Source organism: Crinia signifera, chromosome 5 (genome assembly GCF_055691185.1).
Source record: "Crinia signifera chromosome 5, ASM5569118v1, whole genome shotgun sequence".
NCBI lineage: Eukaryota > Metazoa > Chordata > Amphibia > Anura > Myobatrachidae > Crinia > Crinia signifera.
In genome coordinates this window covers 132,737,312-132,756,405 of record NC_139221.1, presented here as the reverse complement: position 1 = coordinate 132,756,405, position 19,094 = coordinate 132,737,312, and the positions used below count along the sequence as shown (strand labels likewise).

Genomic DNA, 19,094 nt, shown 5'->3' with positions numbered 1-19,094 from the left:
TGCATTTAATCATGCATTGATGATTTAATCTGTCAGTAATTATCATGAAGTAAATACAGTAACAAAGGGTACATACAGTCAGGGCCACTGGAGGGTGGTAGTCGGGAGCAGGGACCCCCCTTCCCCCCCAGTGGAATGACTTGGCGGCATCCCGGCCGCCCACCTGCCACCCCAACACCGCCGTTGTGCACAGGGACCCCCACGGATTAAGGTGAGTGGCTGCTGTCACTCCCCCCCCCCCCCTTAGCAACTTCGGCGGCCACCACCGCATTGCCCCCCTCCCCCCGGTGGAATGACTTGGCGGCATCCCGCCCACCCACCTGCCGCCTCAACCCCGAAGTGGAGCGATGCAGCAACAGCGGCCGCATCGCACCCGGCAACCCAAGCCACCACTCCCCCAGTGAAGTGACCGCATCACTCCCACCCCTGTAGCGGCGCGGCATCGCAAAGCCCCCCCTCCGGTGGAGAGGGTGGGCGCCGGGTCGCCCCCGCCTGGGGCGCTCCGGTGCCTAGCACCGGCCCTGCATACAGTACTTTTATTTTAAAGAAATCCTAAGTAGTGCAAGATTTAGAGTAATCAGCGGATGCTCCATTGTCCTTATTGTGTTGAACTCTTTTCATCTTTTATATGCAATGTCAGTAATTACTCCATCTGTTACACAGTAAGAAATGCTGAAAATCCGACTTGCTATGTGTACTTGTATTTAAGGGCTTGGCTATAGTAATGATTAGGATTACCATTTAATGCATTTTTATGTCTTTAAGAACTATTAATTTCAAGTTCACCCTTGTCTTGGTTAAAGATGATATGTCAAGAATGTTATATATTACTTTATCACTATACTTTCTAACAACATCCTGATTTTTTTAAAGTAGCATTTTATTTTTATAAAGGAGCATTATATTGTCATCGGAGGAACATAGCCAGAATCAAACACTTAATTCCCTCTAAAGATCTGCCAAAAATCATACATGCATTTGTGTCATCTTGATCAGACTTCTGCAGTGCCCTCTAGCTTGGTTTACGAGCAAAAGAATTGTACCACAAACAGCTGGTGAAAAACACCACTGCCAGACTGTTAACCAACCAGCACTGTTCCAGCCACATACCACCAACTCTCTACTCCTTTCACTGGCTTCCTGTAAGATGGCAAGATTGGCTTACTGATTCTCAAAGTACTACTTGATCAGGGACTGCCCTGCTTGATCACTGTGATCTGTAGATGAAGGACAATTAACGGTACCTAGAATATTCATCTGATGGTCAAGCTTTCAGACATATTGTTTTGACACTATGGAAATCGCTTTCCCTTACAGTTTGCGAGCATGCTTTAGATTCCTTTAAAAAAAAAACACAAGACTTTCCTTTTTACTCAAAGGAGCAGTATATATATATATATATATATATACATATTTATAAAATATATACCGCAATGGGTGGACACTCTACCACCAACAATGATGTGCCCTCTGTGCAGGAAAAACAGTGGATTGTGTAAGGGGGGCTTCTGTGGCATAACTGGCTCTTTAGTGTCATGTAATTTGAAAAGCACAAATCGAAACCCAGATAGACAGGGCAGCAATGACTATATAGTGCAAATCAAATGTAGATTGCATGGATTGTATGTAAATAGTACAGAGTTAGCAATGATTGCATAGCAATCAAATCTTAAGTCGAATAGCAAGGGAATCTCACCGTGTGTACACAGCATTAGAATACAGTATCTGTCTATATTCAAGGTTTAATACAATAATGTGATGGTATAATAAAGTAATTACACTATATACTGCAGGATACATTACTATGTGCTATGTGATCCCTATGGTGATATGAAGATATAATACTATAATTACAACATACAGACTATACACTGCCAAAACACAGACAGTATAAATGGCAGAGAATGCCTGGACCTGAGGTGTTCAGGGCAGAAATGCATAGATGAGATCACGGATCATTTGACATGCTTCTGGTTGTCTGTCGCGATATGTTGTTGCCCCTCTCTGTCTGGGCCTGGAATTTCTGTCCCGACAGTTCCACCTTTATGGCGGCTCCAGGATGCAAACAAGTATTTACAGATTCCATAGTGTAGACTGTCTGTATGATACTGCAGATTTAGTGCAAGGAAGATGTTTGAAAATATCCCAAAACCAGTGACTGGTGCCAAGATTCCAATTCATATTATGTAAATTCACCTGCACTATAACAACGCCAATTGACATAAATCAATGGTGTTCAAGATCACAGTGACTACATATGCAATAAAAACTAAAAATCTAAATATATTATAAGCTAAAAATGTATATATGTCATTTACAAAACAATAAATATATGAATACAATTTGTTTGCTCCTTCATTCAAATTTAAAATCTGTACTTATATAATAACAATTAACTTGTTTTTTGACATCTTTGCAGTTTACAATTCCCACTGGAAATGCTACATTGTGTGTTTTGAAATTTGCTTTTATACCTTTGATAAACCTTTAAAACGGTTGTGGAACAGCAAGGGATATTTCTGTACAAGACAAGTTAATAAATTATGCATCTGGATGCGTTTGCTTGGCTTGATGCAGCATCTTGTCAACCTTTCGCAGTTGTTGAAATATTGCATAAAAGTCCCCAATTCAATTTAACAAATTCTCGTGTTCACTGACTGATATGGAATTCATATCACATTAGTTAGGACGGTGATGAGCCAAATATTTTAGGCACAATATTTTTCTCATATTGTTCACTTGTTTATTGAATCTAATCTAAATACTTACACTAAACTCTTTATTTCTTCATTTTCAGGTAAAGAGTCAAGGTCCACTAGAAAAGGTAAGAGCTATAATAATAATTTAACTAATAAAATTAGCATAACAAATGAAGTTGCATCTCAGTTGAAAATGTGCCAAAATGTCAAATTTATTAAGATGAAATTTTTTGTGGATTTTATAGTTTGAAAATATAGGTGGTTGCATAATGTGTGCAGGGCGTACATCTGAATACACTGTAGCAGCCCAAACCAGGATAAGCGTCGAGATCAGCAGACACTGATTGCAGAAATGGGATTGAAATTATTCTTTATTACAGTTGATAAAATAAATCAGTAGGTTGCAGAGTTGTTTGTGTTTATAAGTATGCTAGTTTTTAGATGTACAGTATATCTTCTGCCAGGCATACAAATAGGCAGCATCCTGTGTTGGCCGCCTAAACCATCATATCACCATTAGGGGATGGGACCACAGGGTTTGGGAAGGAGAGCTCTGACCAGAACTTCCTTAGGGTGGGGCATCTAGAGAGGTCTGATGACATACATGAGGCATCTGGAAGGGTCTGATGGCATTAAAGGTTCATGTGGATACGTAGATGGCATAAAAGGGGCATGGTAAGAAGGCTGATGTCATAAATGGTTCATGTGGAAAGATCACACTAAATAAACAGGGTATATGGAGGTTTCTGATAGCAAAACAAAGCAAATGGAAAGGTATGATGACATTACTGAGGGATTTAGGGGGCCAGATTGAATAAAATTAGCTACTGGAGGGTTATGATGACATAAAAAAAGGCACCTGGAGGAGCCTGAAGGCATAAAATGTCTGCTCACGTATATTTACATAGTAAATGTATAGAGGCAGATGATATAAAATGGGTATGAGGACATGCAGTTAATAAATGGAGCAGGTTAAGGGATCTGATAACATATATAGGGCATTTAGAGAGGCCTGATAGCATAAATATGGAATTGACAAAATAGGCACAAGGGTCTGATGTAAGTATGGTGGCATGTAGAGGAATTGATGGCGCAAAAGGGGTATGTGTATTTGCCTGAAGATATTTTAAGGGTATTTGGGGGGTTGTGTAGCTTTTTTTTGGTTCTCTACATTCATTAACTGCTTTTGTTTTAGCACAATACCTGATATCCTTATGTGTGTTAGGTCCATATACTGTTACATTATCTGCCTTGCCTTGCTATTGTCGCCTAACAAAGCTTGTTTGCTTAGACTTGCTTAATAACATTGTATATGTATCTAATAGTGCATCAACTACTGTATTTAGGAAGAGGCATAGAGTAGCAGACTACCATAACAGTGAGTGGAACAAGTAATTCCTACAGCATTTCTAACTTTTCCCTTTTCAAATCAATTAAATCAAATCATTTTATTGTCACTACAACATTAAAAAAGTGCATAAGTAAAATTCCAAAGAAGAAAGAGGAGCACTCTCAATTCAGACACTACAAATTGAAACTTAAAATAACAGAGCAGTATTTTTTTTTTTACGCAGCCATCTAATACGGCAACCTAAACATCTATAACGTTTCCCAGAGGATAACAGGAAGAAAAGAGAATAACAAGGATGTCTTGGATGTTTAATAATTTTATTAGCCTTAACTTTATGCCTTTTTGCAAAAATATCTGCCATCCTAGGCAAGGGTTGGCAAATGATTTTTTTCTGCATCCTTAACTACCCTTTCTAGGGAGCCACGATCAGAACACTTCAAATTCCAAATTATCCAAATCATGTTTATAAATTTAACATATTGATTTGGCAATAATTTTCTACAGTAAGTCACTAAAATGCAGTGGGGGTGTTTTACCTATGTGCTGTAGGACTGGAAACCCCCCCCCCCCAGGTAAAATCTGCCACTGTAGTGAAGTCAGATGCAGTCTGACTATTGGAAACCCGACCTGCCAGTCACCCAAGGCAGTCACACTTGGAGGTGTTCTCTCCCTCCGGGATGCCTCTATGGGCTGCTATGCGGCAGCCCATAAAATACGGCGGCAGCCCCCTTCCTGCCATAGGGTACAATCAGCCACTGCTAATAGAGTAATAGAGTATTACGTTTTTAGGATTAGTGTTTTTGTATTGTCGCAAATGTACTGTATAAAGCAGCAGATTAAGACACATATATTAAAAGTCCATAATAAATTAAACTCTATTATGTACCAAATAAGGTTACTGTAAATATAAAAACCCATTATGCACTAAATGTAGCTACAGTATTTAACGTGATGTGATGATAGACATATGTGGACATAACTGTATTTAACTGGTAATACTCTAAGGTTCAAACATGCTTATATATATATATATTAATATTAAGTCTCATACACACTAGCTGACAGGGGCCGTGGCCAATATACTGTAGTTAATCATATCTTCTGCATCCAATATTGTCCGTACACACTGAATGATATCAGCTGCCGATATTGTTTAGTGACATCACTGGGACCGCTAAACATGCAGGTCGCTTAGCTAAATTGCCAAATTGACCTGTATGTTTGGAAGACATCAATCATAATTAACTATGCGTGGGAGCCAGTGGCGGATTAAGGTCTGTGGGGGCCCTGGACAACCAAATTGTGGGGGCCCCCACAGACACCCCCCCTGTTCCCCCACCCAGACAACCCCCCCCCCCAGATGAGGCTGGTACGGTACCTGGTCAGGCGGGTAGAGGGTCTCTGCAGCGGTCTGGGCAATCATCGGCAGCGCCGGGCCAGGGTCCCTGCAGTGTATGAGAAGTCATTGTCTGGGTACCTGTAGCAGATGGGAACTAGTAGCAGTATTGGCTACTAGTTTCCACCCGCCGCATGGACCCCGCCGCTGACTTCCCATTCACGGCACTGACTGCCCAGACCGCTGCAAGGACCTCCTGCCTGCGCTGCCCAAGAACGGGGCGACAGGAGCCCCACACTGGCAGCAGTGCTGGTGTGGGGGCTCCTAAATGTGTGGGGGCCCCAGGGCCACCGCCCTTGTCGCCCCGTGCTTAATCCACCACTGGTGGGAGCCTGCATCGTTAAGGATATTGAGTGTACACTCTAGATTATATTGTGAACAATATCGCTCAGAAGTCCCTTTCTAAGCGATATTGTTTACAATATTGCCTAATTTGTATGGGGCTTTAGACATGTATATGGATAGTGGTAGATGGTGAACTAGTTATTGGTTACATATACCTGCGCAGGTGTATGATATGCCTCCAAGTAACGTCAAGGCTTCTCTGTATATTGGGGACCCCTAGCGCTAAATCTAGGTGAAGGGTGCGGCACCCCAAAAAACTAGCATAAGCTAGGAAGCCCAGAGCCGCATACCAGTGAAATACTATAGTGTTAATAAATGTTAGTGATGTTAGAAGAAGCCGAAGCTATGTATAGAGAAAGAGAAAAATAAAATAAAAAATGAAGTGTAATTAAAATGTTAAAGAAATAGTGTTAGTGAGGAAAATAAAAAAAGTGTTAATAGAATGTAAGGGTGTGCCGCACTAGAGCCACCCAGCTCAACCAGTCCAGGGGCACCGCACCACACACCACCATTACCCTAAATTGGGTCTACGATTAACCAGCAAGAAGCCACATGATAATGGCTCCTAAACTAAGAGCTGCCTACCTTGGAGCAACCCCAGACTACTCCATGTGGCATATCAGGCATCTCCTCCTTATGCAGGCTTCTTTTTGCCTCTCACAACATACATATGGATAGTGGTAGATGCACAATTAGTTTAGTAATACCACTCAGGTGTATGCAAGGGAGGGGTTTATACTGAGTAAGTAAAAAAATACATTGTTTCCCCCAGCTCACTGAATGGTATTAGTAACCAATCTTGAACACTACATGATAATATAATTCAGAGATATTGGTTACATATACCTGCTTTAGACATGTATGCTGACCCCTGTATCTTGATTTTGGATCTGTATTAATGTTGTGTTTTGGTTCTAATTTGGCAAAACCACCCTTACATGTTTGATTTTAGATCTGCATTTAATCATGCATTGATGATTTAATCTGTCAGTAATTATCATGAAGTAAATACAGTAACAAAGGGTACATACAGTCAGGGCCACTGGAGGGTGGTAGTCGGGAGCAGGGACCCCCCTTCCCCCCCAGTGGAATGACTTGGCGGCATCCCGGCCGCCCACCTGCCACCCCAACACCGCCGTTGTGCACAGGGACCCCCACGGATTAAGGTGAGTGGCTGCTGTCACTCCCCCCCCCCCCCTTAGCAACTTCGGCGGCCACCACCGCATTGCCCCCCTCCCCCCGGTGGAATGACTTGGCGGCATCCCGCCCACCCACCTGCCGCCTCAACCCCGAAGTGGAGCGATGCAGCAACAGCGGCCGCATCGCACCCGGCAACCCAAGCCACCACTCCCCCAGTGAAGTGACCGCATCACTCCCACCCCTGTAGCGGCGCGGCATCGCAAAGCCCCCCCTCCGGTGGAGAGGGTGGGCGCCGGGTCGCCCCCGCCTGGGGCGCTCCGGTGCCTAGCACCGGCCCTGCATACAGTACTTTTATTTTAAAGAAATCCTAAGTAGTGCAAGATTTAGAGTAATCAGCGGATGCTCCATTGTCCTTATTGTGTTGAACTCTTTTCATCTTTTATATGCAATGTCAGTAATTACTCCATCTGTTACACAGTAAGAAATGCTGAAAATCCGACTTGCTATGTGTACTTGTATTTAAGGGCTTGGCTATAGTAATGATTAGGATTACCATTTAATGCATTTTTATGTCTTTAAGAACTATTAATTTCAAGTTCACCCTTGTCTTGGTTAAAGATGATATGTCAAGAATGTTATATATTACTTTATCACTATACTTTCTAACAACATCCTGATTTTTTTAAAGTAGCATTTTATTTTTATAAAGGAGCATTATATTGTCATCGGAGGAACATAGCCAGAATCAAACACTTAATTCCCTCTAAAGATCTGCCAAAAATCATACATGCATTTGTGTCATCTTGATCAGACTTCTGCAGTGCCCTCTAGCTTGGTTTACGAGCAAAAGAATTGTACCACAAACAGCTGGTGAAAAACACCACTGCCAGACTGTTAACCAACCAGCACTGTTCCAGCCACATACCACCAACTCTCTACTCCTTTCACTGGCTTCCTGTAAGATGGCAAGATTGGCTTACTGATTCTCAAAGTACTACTTGATCAGGGACTGCCCTGCTTGATCACTGTGATCTGTAGATGAAGGACAATTAACGGTACCTAGAATATTCATCTGATGGTCAAGCTTTCAGACATATTGTTTTGACACTATGGAAATCGCTTTCCCTTACAGTTTGCGAGCATGCTTTAGATTCCTTTAAAAAAAAAACACAAGACTTTCCTTTTTACTCAAGCATTTTATTAATGTCCCTTTAGTATGTATGTCCCCCCCCCCCCCCAAAAAAAGTGGTCTGGATATAGAGTTTGACAGTGGAATTCTGGCACCATGTGGGGATGCAGGTCTAAAAGATGTAATTCACATCATTTTAGCGCCTAGCCACGGACCCATGATAAGCAGCACTTCCCCAATGTTGTGGGTGGGGCCAATGGATGTAGACACCTGGCCCCTCCCCCTGAAGATTATACAAGGGTCTCATGTCTGGACTTGTCCCAGAAAGGAATTTTAAACTAGATACTCTAAGTACCTGCTCTCTGTAGTTTCTGAAAAGCTTTTCTGTACATTGTTCTAAACTGTATTACAGTATATTCATTCTATCTGTTAAGAACCTTAAATCCTATCAGAGAAAAAACACTATATATACTGTATATATCAAAGTTAATTGTCAAATTATTATCTGAACAGATTCCAGTATTCAAACCTTGTATAATTTAATGTTTAATGACAATGAATTCAAATTATGTGAACACTTATCTATAGGGATGGATTACTTAAAAAAGGAAAAAGTGCAAGCTGTGTCAGTGAATATACTAGTCTTTCTTACCTTAATTAAAATTGCTTTGTTTTCCGAAGAAATATTTCTGATTTAGGGTTTTATATAATTATTGAGTTTCTCGCTGGCTCTAGGATGATGTTCATTAACCTTTATCTGCTTATTATACATGGGTGTTATTTTTCCGAGCATTACAGGCTGAACTACTTCCCAGAACATGAAGCTATTATTTTGATGATTGTTATTCAATCCCTGGAATTCTCTCCATCAGTGTAAAACATAGTCTATATTCATTGATGTTTCACATGTGTTTTTTAAGGCATGGTAATCTTCACATAAATTCCAAATGGAGCGAAATGCTCTAATTGAGGAGTGCACTATATATAAACAATCACAGTAGTATATAAAACTATCTTACTAGAGCTGCATGTTTTACAGCTTTCAGTAGCACAAACAATCTACTGTAATTAAAACCACGTGTGTCTTTTTTAAATGTGTAAGTAAGTGATACAGGTTGAGTATCCCGTATCCGAATATCCGTTATCCGAATTATTCCGAAAACCATACTTTTCAGAAAGTGGGAAAAAAAATTTTTTTTTGCTAAAAACTCACTGGGGACATTTGTAACAGCACTACTGAGGACAGGATATGTAACTGGCACTAAATATGTGCTGACAATGATTGCTTGGCATTCAAATTTACTATCTGAGATAGTACACAAATTTTGTTTCATGTTTTGAAACCTTGTTTTTTGAACAAATAAAATATATTTATGTGTATTTTATGTGGTAATAAAATATATTTGTGTTTATTTTATGTGTTTATACAGCATAAATGCAAGATACTTCAAAATACATCATTGAAATATTAAAATATTCCGAAATACGGAATAATCCGTTATCCAAAATTCTCCTGGTCCCGAGCATTTTGGATACGGGATACTCAATCTGTAAATACACCTGTGCATAGCAAATCTATAAAATATGCACTGAGTACACTGCTAAGGATGCGGTTAGCATCGTGGTGGTCAGGATCCCAGCAGTCAAAATACTTATGCCATAATCCCTATTCGCAAACAGAAGACTGTAGCAAAACACTGACATTGATGGAGATGCTGATGCTGGAATCCTGACTTCCAGTATCCCGATTGAAAGTATGTTGGGTTGGGTCAAGACATGTAAATCGAATCGAATGTGTTTGATGCCCTACAGTGCATATTGGACTTGAGCCAGAGGTCAGACCTGCTGCCCGTCTAACCTTCCCCCCCCCCTCCTGTCAGCAGGGAACACGGATATATGCGATACATTGCATGTGAACAGAACGCATGCAATACATGAAGGTCTTGGGTGGCTTGGTGGGGGGGGGGGGGGCAGGTGGCCATACACAGCTGTGATACATGTATAACATTTAAGAACATGCAAACCCTAGGAGTCATTTTTCTCAGATCCTATTTCCAATTAACCTACCAGAAAATTTTGGAATGTTGGAGAAAAATGGAGAACCTGGATAAACCCATGGGGAAAAATACAAACTTCACACAATGAAGGCCTTGGTGCAAATTGAACTGAAGACATCTTTCAGACAGTAATGCTAATCAATACAAAAAATGTGCTCCCTATATTTTTTATGCATTTAATAGCATATTTTTATTTACAGTTCAATATGAGTTTGTCATAAAAGTGTGAAAAACTATTGTGAAGGAAATGTATTTTCTTTAGAAATGAAGGTTCTACTCTTTTTAAATTGCATACTACAAAATGATGAAAAAAGACAAAATGTCAATAAAGGTACAGTATGGGCCTTATCTTATTTAATATCTTATTTTAATCCGATACTGTACCATATGTTGCACTTGAGCAAGGTAGAATAACTCTCCAGAAAAGTATATGCTAATATATATTTCCTGTAGAAAAAATAATTCTAATAATTAATGCTATACAAATTAATTTACTCTCCAATAGTGCATACTAATTATTGCATCCAGGACTAGCTCTACCACCACCAAACTTTCACTTGAGAGGCATTAAAGTGGGTATTGGTGGCAGCGTGGGGTCAAGGGGGCAGTAGGTAGAAGTTTTGGCTAGGTTGCCTACAAGCCAACGGCCCTGATTGCATCTGGAAAGGCCATTTATTCCTAGGAATGCATCCAGTCCATTTACAATGGTAACTTACAATTGAAATGATCCATTGTTTGACATTGATATGATTAAGAAACACTAAAGCTGGTTTTCACACAGTGAGCGATATACCATCTAATCAGGCAGATAGCACTGGCATATCGCCTGCATCACTAAGTGTGTGTTTTCAATTTGTGGACTCCCACTGTTGTATGCCATGTTGCCAGGTTTGATGTGCTGCACATCAAACTAGAAATATTGCTAGAGATTTGGTGCCTATCATGCAGTGTGTACAGCAAACTGGATAACAAACAATAAGTTGGACCAATCTCATGTCACCTTCATGCCACTCCCTAAAGTGCCATGAAGGTTGTTCTTGTGTGTACAGGTGCGACAATACAGTACATTGCATATGACCAAACAATGTTCTATATCCTTCAGATATTAGTAAGATTGCAGTGTGTATGCTCAATTTCAATAGTTTTGTCCTCCAGAGAAATGTGTTTTTGGTCAAAGACCAATATATCTGTCAAAAACACGCCGATCAATATAGACGGCGATCTGAGCCTCCTGCACTCCGTAGTAGCAGCTCCGTGATGTGCGCTCTCTGATTGGTGGACATGGACACAAATGGGTATAAAGAACCTGTCACAGCTGATGTCTGGTTGGCCCTGAAGAAGCTGACCTGCGAAGCGCGTGCCGGCTAGCGGTGCTCAAGCAGATTCAGCTCTCTCTCACTTTATTATTTTTCATATTAGGAATGCATTTATCGATTGTGTGTCTCTGACGCTATTCCACAGCCCTTATTAGGGTAGGGGATATCATCAGGTACGGTCTTCGGCACCAGCCACCTTCCGACGTGCCTAGCCATTGAGCTTAACTACAGGACACTGACGTTTGACGGGTGGCAGCTTACTTCAGATCTGCTAGTGCTAGTCATAACCAATCCCCACGAGTCAGCCCTCTGATGACCGGGGAGCACTGTGGATACAGTTTTAACGCAGCTGCTAGAAGGTCAAGATACAGGCTGAACTAGCTGTGGGCACGACCATTACTAAGCAATCACTGGTATCTGTATAGCTAGTGCAATACAAGCACAGACAGCGGGAGACAGACAGCCGAAGACTGCAGGCGATAGGTAAATCCCCACATGCGGGCTCGCAGTGGGCTATGAATAATAATAATTAAAAAAAAAAATAATAATAATATACAAAAAACACACATATCCTTACCTTAGGAAAAAAAACATACACAATGGCCCCCACAGGAAACAAAAATCACACACATTGGCCCCCACATTTAAAAAAAAATAAACAGAAACCTTCAGGGGAAAAAAAATCCCAGATACTGATTGCCATTAGCCCTGAAGGGAAAAAACATATAGGCTCCCACAAGAAACACACACATACAGTACATCCCTCCACAGGAAAAAACACAAATCCAATGGCCTCCACAAAAAAAGTAAAACACAATCAACCCCACAGGAAACAAAATACACATTGACTCCAATAGTAAAAGAAAAATACACATTTGCCCCATGAGGACAAATACACATATTGCCCCATAGTGAAAAAAAACCCCACACATTGGCACCCACAGGAAAAAAAATACACAAATATTGGCCTCCACAGGAAAATTAAACTCACAATGGTCCCCTAAGGAGAGAAAACACATTCTGGTCCCCACATGAAAATAAATACACTTAATGGCCTGCACAGAGAAAAAAAATACACAATGGCCCCCAAAAGAATGAACACACACACCCCTGGTAAAAAACAATTGTAGTTGCACAAATTAAACTAATTTTTTAGGAACATTATTTTTTCTAATGCTTTCTCTAAAGTGAATCTTAAAAAATGTAACCCTTTGTATTTCATCAGACAACACTTCTTGTTTTATATAAAGCACACCTTTTACATTATGGGTAGTATTCAATGATGGGTGCAAGCGATGACAGCGAGCAGGGCTGCCTGCTCGCTGTCACCGCTCACCCGGTCAGTATTCAACTGACCCCCGCATATGCCAATTCCCCCTCACTCCATTCTTGGAGGGAGGGGGGAAATGGCGTATGCGGGTGCAGAAGCAGCAAGACCTGCAAGTAAATGCAGTGGGCTCCCTGCATTAGCTGATTGTCTCGCAGTTTGGGGGAATACTCGCTGTCCTGTGACTGCGAGGATTTCCCTGGAACATAAAATAAGGTGAGTGGCCGGCGAGGGGGTTAAACAGTGAGGATCGCTGGTTTCAGAACAGGACGTAACTGCTTGGTATAAACAGAAGTAATTGATGTACTGTACATCTTATTCAAATATTTCATTAGCAATAACTGAAGGTGTAGACAAAGAATTGAAAAATAGTATTATCTAGATTGCTGAATCAAAATGCAGTATGAAATGTTTAGTCCTGGTACGAATCAGATGTATACCAAAAAGATTAAGATACCTTCAGTGGCATTCCTACCTTTAAAGACACCTGTCATGGTGCTGACAGTGCTTCGCAGAAAAAGGGTGTGTGGCCTTGAGGACAAGGGCATGATCTAATTGGTAGGGGGTATGACCTCACAGGAACCCCTGTTTTCCTCACTGCATGGTGTCCGGATATGTTGGGCTTCACTCAATGAATATGAATTAGTCTGCAATATCAGCTTTTACAATGTGACACAACATTACAGTGCATCATGTCACTGAGGAGGAGTCAGAACCTTGGCGTCACTCCTCAGTGGGTGACACCTAGTGCAGCACAAACCCCCCTGCACCCACTAGTGACACCAGTAGGTACCTTGAGATGGAATAATGAGATGACCACTGGTTTGTATGCCGGTGGTCAAAATACAGATGCTGGTATCCCAATGCTGGGCATACTGACTGGTGTCTGGTATGTATACTTACCTTTCCCATGCCTTCCCTAACCCTAATCCTTCCCCCACAGCCTAACTATAACTCTCCCCACTAGTGCATTATCCTAATCTTCCTATCTGCACCCTTAACCTAACTCTCCATTCCCTTCAGATTAACACTCTCCTCCCTTCCAAGTAGCCTAATCCTAACCCCCCTAGTGCCAAAACCTAACCCTCCCAAACCCAGCCTAATTCTAACTCACCCCGCATACGTATGATCTGGATGCCGGCAGTCAGGATTCTGGCATCGGTATCCTCATTGAAGTTGGGATTCCGACACTGGTCTCCTGGCTGCTAGTGGGAGTGACATTATCAGCATGGTGAGTGCCAGTATCCCCTCCGCTGGGATGCTTACTTCATCCGGTTGAGATTAGAGATTATTAAAATAATCCTCCACCATTCTATTGATGTTTACCATATCAAACTAAGTTATGATAAAGGTGTCAAAAATGTTGTCCATTATTTAAGATCTGACCAGATATAATAATGTGATGCAGACTCATTACCAAAGGGACTAGGAAGATGTGTATGAGTCCGCATACACAAAACATGGGCAAAGGTTAATTTCCTGGCAGCAGCAGTTACAGGAGTATCTGAAGCAGGAGACATTACCAAGTCATACATCACTTGAGATGGCAACTTGCTCACAAAGAGCTATTTGAATCTATTAAGGTCTATGTCAGTTGGAAAGAAACACATTACATACATATTAAACCTAGGATCAAGCATGGTTGATAAAATGTTATGATCCAATTCCAAGTTGTTGACAACCCTATGGGCCTGGCTAAGTGAATAAAGATCTTGATCTAAAAGTCCAACATATTTAACAGATTCACTTTATTTCATCTCCTCCTTCAGTTTCTGTAGCTGCTTTTCCAGTTTTGTAATTAAGGGACTCACCTGACTCAGGCTGGCGCTGTCTGAAGTAACTTCATTTGCTGCTACTTCAAATGGTTTAAGTAGTTTACATAAATGAAAAGTATTCTCCACTGTGCTAGACTAAGGTACATCCCCTCTCCTCTCCCTATTTCATGGCTTGTTGTGTATGTTTGGATGGCATGCTCCTGTTTGTACATTTTCTGAAGCATATACAGGGTGAAATGTAATAGGGTCAAAAAATAATAGATTTGGTAAGAAATCTCCATTTTTTGAAGCGGCAATCATTTTCTTACCAAATCTCTCATTTTCTGATTCCCTCACCCTATTATATTTCACTCAAAGGATGTATTTCAATGTGGTCCATCCTGCTTCAGTTGGTTGCGTTGCGTATTAAACTGTTCATGCAGCCACTGAAATCTTTTACATGCAGTTTCTGAATGGTTATTTCTACATACCTTAAGAAAAATTTTGTGGGACAGCATGAGTAGGAGTGGTCATGGTGGAGCATAGAGCATAGACCAGTAAACAGCAGAGGAAGTAGCAGGAAAAGTAGACAAAGATGAAGTCATGAAAGTAGGAGTCGTTTAAGGTATTGTTGGTGATGATGAGCAGTTTGAACTGGATCCTGAGGGAGATATGGTACTTATAAAGTAGCTTGCAGGAGGAGGCAGCATTAAGAGTTGATTAAAGTAGTTTAAATAGATTGACGTTCTACACATAAACAGGATCATGATGCATTTTTCATTGCAGAACCAATCTTGTCACACAAAGCAAACTCAGTACTGAATGTGGAGAATGGCACACAAATATTGATTGTTTATGTTACATTGCTATATGTAGGTGTGATGTACTGTTGGTTACCTTCTTAATTTATAAATTACAGATTTAACAAATAGTGTCTATTTTATTGCTTATGTAATCAACAATTGTAGTGCCATACTTTTGTATCATGTTATAGATGTGTGTTGGACATTATATATTCTAAGAGTATTGTTTTGGATAAAGAAGTAGAGATGTGGGGATGCAGTTACAATCCCGGCGGTCGGGATCCCGGCGTTCAGAATCCCGACGCCGGAATCCCGACCGCCGAAATGCCGACACATTCTCCCTCCGTGGGTGTCCACGACACCCCTGGAGGGAGAATAAATTAGTGTGCCGAGCGTAGCGAGGCACCGGGCCCGCTGCGTGGCAAGCGCAGCGAGCCCGCAAGGGGGGGCGATCCACGCCCCCCCCCTTGTCGGCATTTCGGCTGTCGGGATTCCGGCGTCGGGATTCTGAACGCCGGGATTCTGACCGCCGGGATTCAATACTGAATCCAAGATGTGTTACCAGGCAATGTACACAGAATATCCACAGACTAAATACATAGAACTGGAAACAGAAGTAGAGATGTGTTAACAGACAATGGGCCTGTGATACATGCCCCGAAAACAGCCTTGATGTGCTTGCATATTCCCACCACTCCCCATTAACACCTCCAAATGGTCACTTCCTGTCAGTCACTTCTCTATAAAATCCTCAATGGCACTTTTACACATGCACATTGTGATTTAAGCACATGCGCAGTTACATAGAAACATGAATTATGCACAATATACACAGAACGGTTCCATTCTTTATACATGTACAGTATTTACTCTGTATATAAGTGAATACTCAGGAATCTACACAACCCATTAGCACCTCTGCATTCATTATTCAATAATGCCACAAAATGACGAATGAAGTGTACTCAACAAAGTTTAAACTACAGATTAAAAAACCATCATCCTGTACACGTACTGTTTCAAAATAAAGTAATGTTGATGGCTTTGTAGTTTTGCAAATAAAATATGTCACTGAATTTATAATAATTGATAGCCAAAGCTTACAAAGAGAGAACATTGTGAAACTGATTGCAGAATAAATTCTAAGCCCTAATAACTGTACAAAGTATAAAAAAAAGATTTGTGTCACATTTTAACGAAAATAAAGTATTTTTACAAAATACTATAGATAAAAAGCAATACTGTGTGAATATTATAACTCATTAAATATTATTTAATTTGATATGTTTTGAACAATAGCTGAGCTTAACAGCTTTCTGACTACACTGCATGCTATTGTGGAGTTTAGTTTAATGGAAGAAAAGGACTGTGGGTTTTAAATGGGCTTTTGAAAACAGCTTTTGTTTGGTTAAACCATTTTCATGTCTCAAATAGTCTATGACAAAGTTAAGGAAATACATTTCAAATTGTATGCAATGTTGTTCCACCTGTTCTATAAATACTAATGAACTTTGGTGTCCAGCTCTACTGGCTGGCAGTAACAAAAACAGTCAAATTCTAAAATTAAAGTTTTTTGGGTTTAAAAGATGGATTACACAAGTACTATGTCTACGGTCTTCATTTAAATGCATAGGATTCTTAAGTAATCTAAAATATACACACACTCAAACAAACTCAATTACTTTTCAATCCATTAGAACAAACTGAATGTTATCAGGCATTGTTTAAAAAATGCATAAAAAGGTCAGCAAAAAAAAAGAACATCATGCTCTATTTAAGATTGTGTTCTACATCAAAATTTTATACCAAATGTAATTTTTTTAGTCTACACTGACATATTATGCTGCAAACTGAAAATTGGACGCAAAGGAAGTAAATGATATACGTGGAACATGCTGAGCTGGACACAATGTGGCCCTTATTCTGGTTCACTCACAAAGGCAAATTCCTTCTCAAATGAACATAACCATGTGCACTGCAGGCGGGGCAGATGTATCTTGTATACAGAGATTTAGATTTGGGTGGGGCTTTACCTCAAAGTGAGATCTATATTGCAGTGTAAGAATAAAGCAGACAGTATTTTCCCTGCACAGAAACAAAATAACTCACCCAAATCTAACTCTCTCTGCACATGTTACATCTGCCCCCCTGCAGTGCACATGGTTTTGTCCATTTTGAGAAGTAATTTGCATTTGCGAGTGAACTAAAATAAGGGCCTGTATACATCAAAAAGATGCAATAGCAACATAAAAATAACCTATCACGCAATGAGAAGTGGCCAGCTAGGGTTGGTAATCATTATCATCAGTGTATAAATTACTCTCCACCAGCAGAGTGTCTTGTGAAACAGCTTTTTGATGAGATGAAGTCCTTAATGAGTTGACATTGGATTCAGTCTGACATATGTGCGTGCATGGAAAAGAAAAAAAGTCTTCATAAACTAGTATGCAATTTAGAAGATTGAACAAATTCTAATGGCATAAAGGTAAAATGTGAATATTGATCAGATTTGTGAATACTCCTGTTCCAAGTTAAGCCCCATATACATTACACAATTTTTAAAAGATATCAATTAGATGGGCCCTTCTGAGCAATATCTTTCAGAAAAACATCCAGTGCGTATGGGACTTAATTTGGAAAAGCAGTATCCCCAAATCTGATCCATATTCACATTTTGCCTTCACAATTGGGCGCCAGAGGCAGAGCCTCAAACATTGGATTTTATTTTTAGAGACTAGTATGTATTGGTGGAGGGTGGGTATCTATGTTGTAGTTTTATGTCACAGGTTCAGTATGTCCAGGTATCGGGTGGATGTGTGGAACCCAGCTAGCCCCATAGATGTAGGTAGGATGCAGGGTCAAATAAGTGAAGAAAAGACACAGGGGAGGAAATTTACTAAGATGGGAATTAGAACAGTGGTTCCCAACCCTGGTCCTCAAGTACCCTCAACAATGCACATTTTCCAGGTCTCCACACAGAATCACAAGTGACATTATTAGCTCCACCTGTGGATCTTTTTAAATGTGTCTGAATAATGAGTGCACCTGCTGGGTGACCTGGAAAATGGGCACTGTTGGGGGTACTTGAGGACCAGGGTTGGGAAGCAATGCTCTAGAAGATAGTAGACAGGATCTGATTGGTTGCCCATAGCAACATCACATGTGAAATCTATTTCACATCTTAGTAAACTTTTGCCCAGAAGTTGAAAAAAATAAGGGAAGGTGCTGTATTTGTAATGGGAGATTTCAATTTGGTTATTGATCCACATATGGACAAATCAGACTATGCTAAATTGAAGACTCCCAAATAGGTCACAAACTCTGCCTTGAAATTTGAGTTATTAATACATGAAGCAGAGATCTTTGACATCTGGAGAGTAAAACAACGGCCAGAGACTACACCTTCTTCTTGAATAATTACAAAACATATTCTAGAATAGATTATATATTCTCGGATAAATTGCAGAACATAAAAAAGTGGAAATCTATCCTAGGACATGATCTGACCTCGCCCCATTATGTGTCACATGGGAAGAGAGGAGGGTCCCCAGGGGCGTAACTATAGCACCGCAGCCCCCGCCACCGCGGGGGGGGGGCGCTGTGCATGTGGGGGCGCCGGGGGCTGCAGTGCTATAGTTACCCCCCCCCCCCCCCCCAAATCCCCCACAGACTTACGTATCTTGCTGGTCCCGGCGGCTCCGTTCTTCTGATGAGGACCACAACAAAATGGCCACCCCCATATAGCAAACAGTTCTCTGAAACTGTCTGCTGTATGGG

At 40.8% G+C, this 19,094-nt stretch overlaps 1 protein-coding gene across 3 annotated transcripts in view; it reads left to right on the top strand.

Moving 5' to 3' along the window:
• Positions 1-19,094, top strand: part of CDH20 (cadherin 20) — a 417,999-nt gene that overhangs the window by 173,353 nt on the left and 225,552 nt on the right. For all 3 annotated transcript variants that reach the window (XM_083188071.1, XM_083188069.1, XM_083188070.1), the window contains one exon: positions 2,798-2,824. The gene's annotated coding sequence lies outside the window, so the exon portion shown is untranslated. The remainder of the gene's footprint in view (positions 1-2,797; positions 2,825-19,094) is intronic.